Source organism: Coregonus clupeaformis, unplaced genomic scaffold (assembly GCF_020615455.1).
Source record: "Coregonus clupeaformis isolate EN_2021a unplaced genomic scaffold, ASM2061545v1 scaf2282, whole genome shotgun sequence".
NCBI classification, from domain to species: domain Eukaryota; kingdom Metazoa; phylum Chordata; class Actinopteri; order Salmoniformes; family Salmonidae; genus Coregonus; species Coregonus clupeaformis.
In genome coordinates, this window is record NW_025535736.1 from 72,125 (window position 1) to 74,898 (window position 2,774).

General features: G+C 39.7%; 1 long non-coding RNA gene across 1 annotated transcript; it reads right to left on the reverse strand.

The window, feature by feature from the left end:
* Positions 1-656: 656 nt before the first annotated feature.
* LOC121560330 lies at positions 657-1,231 on the reverse strand. Its single transcript, XR_006660058.1, has 3 exons — positions 1,117-1,231; positions 865-1,004; positions 657-729 (listed from the first exon to the last, which is right to left on the reverse strand). It is a non-coding gene; the product is annotated as an uncharacterized LOC121560330 (long non-coding RNA).
* Between the last annotated feature and the right edge of the window lie 1,543 nt (positions 1,232-2,774).

Consider the following 2,774-nt stretch of genomic DNA (forward strand, 5'->3'; position numbering starts at 1 on the left):
TCAGCTTTTCATTACTTTCTGAAGGCACTGTTTGTACCTATAGGTAAGGGTAAAAGTGACTAGGCAATCAAGAGAGAAAATAAACAGAGTAGCAGCAGTGCGTGTGTGTGTGTGTGTGTGTGTGTGTGTGTGTGTGTGTGTGTGTGTGTGTGTGTGTGTGTGTGTGTGTGTGTGTGTGTGTGTGTGTGTGTGTGTGTGTGTGTGTGTGGCGTCAATATGCATGTGCATTGTGTGTGTGTGTATGTGTAGTATGGTTAGTATGTGGGTAGAGACTAGTGAGGGTGCAGAGAGCCAGTGCAAGAGAGGCAGTACAAGGGAGGCAGTTCAAATAATACATTTGAATTAAAAAAGGGGTCAAAGTAAATAGTCAGACACTGTGGTCGAAAACATAATTCTAAATTATAGACATGTTTTTTCAGCTTTAAAATGAGCATACCCTTATCAGCGTGGACCAACACGCTTGTTTTAAATGATATTTTCACATGCAAATATTACTTGGTTACTATGATATATTGTTAGTGCTCATGGAATGACAACTATGACTGGAAACAATATTTTTTATGAACATGATTTGAAGCAATATGTAATTTGCTAAAAGTCTCTATCACACCTGGATGGACAAATCTCACCTTATGGTCAGTGGTGTGAGGTCCACCATTTCCAGGTCCCCTCAGTAACAGAGTCAGTCAGACCAATCCAGGCTCTCTTATTGAGGCCAAAGAGAAACTCCTGTTGTTGATAAAGATACTGATATTGTCAACTGCAATAGGATAAATGCGTTAAATACTGGAAGATACATTACTGACCAAGGGATGTTTGATCATAACCCCCCCATATCTCTCTCTCTCTCTCTTGCTCTCTCACCTGTTCCTTATCACTGTTTATGATGACCAGGTCTGCTCCTCTCTCCAGACAGTCCCGGCTACTCTCCCTCCAGGTTTTAGTCTCAGTAGAGATGAAGTACCAACTGGATTCAAACTTCTGCCAACCTTCAGCAGTTTGTTCTACAAGACAAAAACATGAATTATTATTCTGCACCTATTATTGAACAATACAAATACAAGTTGACTGCATTTTAGGAATGTGATGTTATGATAATTGATTAGGTGATCTCACTCAGATTAGAGAACTTTGCCATGAGATCATTGTTCTCCCTCTTTTGTTGGTCTCTCTCTTCAGTCAGGGTGTTGTAACTGGTCTGTAGCTGGTCTCTCTCTTTAGCCAGGGTGTTGTAACTGGTCTGTAGCTGGTCTTTCTCTTTAGCCAGGGTATTAAAACTGGTCTGTAGCTGGTCTTTCTCTCCAGTCACATTGGTTTTATCTCCCATGCCTCTGTTATCTAGAAAGGATTGAAACATATAGCTACTGGGGAAAACGCAATTTCATACTGTTACTGTACGTGACAGACATTAAAAACTGACGGTCTACACAGTCTTTTAAAAGTGGACAGAATATCTTGGATTAGGTTTGCTAGTTCCTTAAAAATGTTCTTACACAGATTTACATTGACATTTGAGTCATTTAGCAGACACTCTTATCCAGAGCAACTTACAGTTAGTGAGTGTATACATTTTCATACTGGCCCCTCTGGCCCTCCGTGCGAATCGAACCCATAACACTGGTGTTGCAAGCGCCATGCAGATAACAACATTCATCTGAATTTGGGACCTTGTGAAAAACTGATATAGTGTAATGATTAGATAACAATACACTCACAGACTAGTCTCAGAGAGATGTTGAGCGTGACTTGTAGAACACACAGCATCCCAAAGCTCACAGCAACCATCCTGTAGAGTCTTCTCCCTGAATCCTCAGGTCCTGAGGAGATACACACTGATGTGAGAACACACATACACAACGTACCCATTCACACATACCCACACACGCACACAAACACATGTTGAAGAGGGTGGGGTTTGTACATGACCAGCTACAAGAGGACTGTTTCTCAATGTTGTTTTAGAGGAGGTTACCATATCAGCATGACATGTTAGAAGCACATAATTACATTAAAAGACACTGAAAACATACAGCTATTTGCATATTTACATTCAAGGTAAAATCATTATAAAAAACTTCCACTGGGACTTGCTATCAATTAGCATTTTTCAGTGTTTTTTGTGTCATGTGTAAGTCTTGTGTGTGTGTGTGTGTGTGTGTGTGTGTATGTGTCAGACCTGAGATATCTATAGTTGTAATTATACTTTGTGGAAGGAACAATTTTTCCGGGGAAGAAATCGTTTATTTAGAGGTCACTACAACTTTTTGAATACAGATCCCAAAAAATGACAACTCTTTAAAACTGTTTGAATACAGATCTAAAAGCATCCACTCAGTCAGGCTTTCAACTTTTAGTAGAATACACAATGTGAATACACAATATGCAATTTGGAAATTAGGTTTTGCATCAGCAGTTTTTCTCTTGTTATGTCAGTCACTCTACTAGCCTTGTCAGCTAACAATTTTTAGATTGTCAGTTAGTCTAGCCAGCTTTCTAAACTCTTTGCAATCATGGCCGAATACCGACCGGGCACATAGGATATGTTCCCAGGGGCCCTGGCCTTCAGAGGGTCCCCATTTACTTATTTTGTCACTCTCACTCATGTATCATTAACATGTCATAAGTCTTGACAAAATGTGTAGAATTGCAGGAAATGTGCTTTAAAAATGCAAAAATGTCTCTCCAGTCCATGGCAAAATGATTAGAATAGCAGAAAGCTTGCTTTAAAACGGCAACATTTTCTCTACTCCTTATGGCAAAATGTGTACAATTTC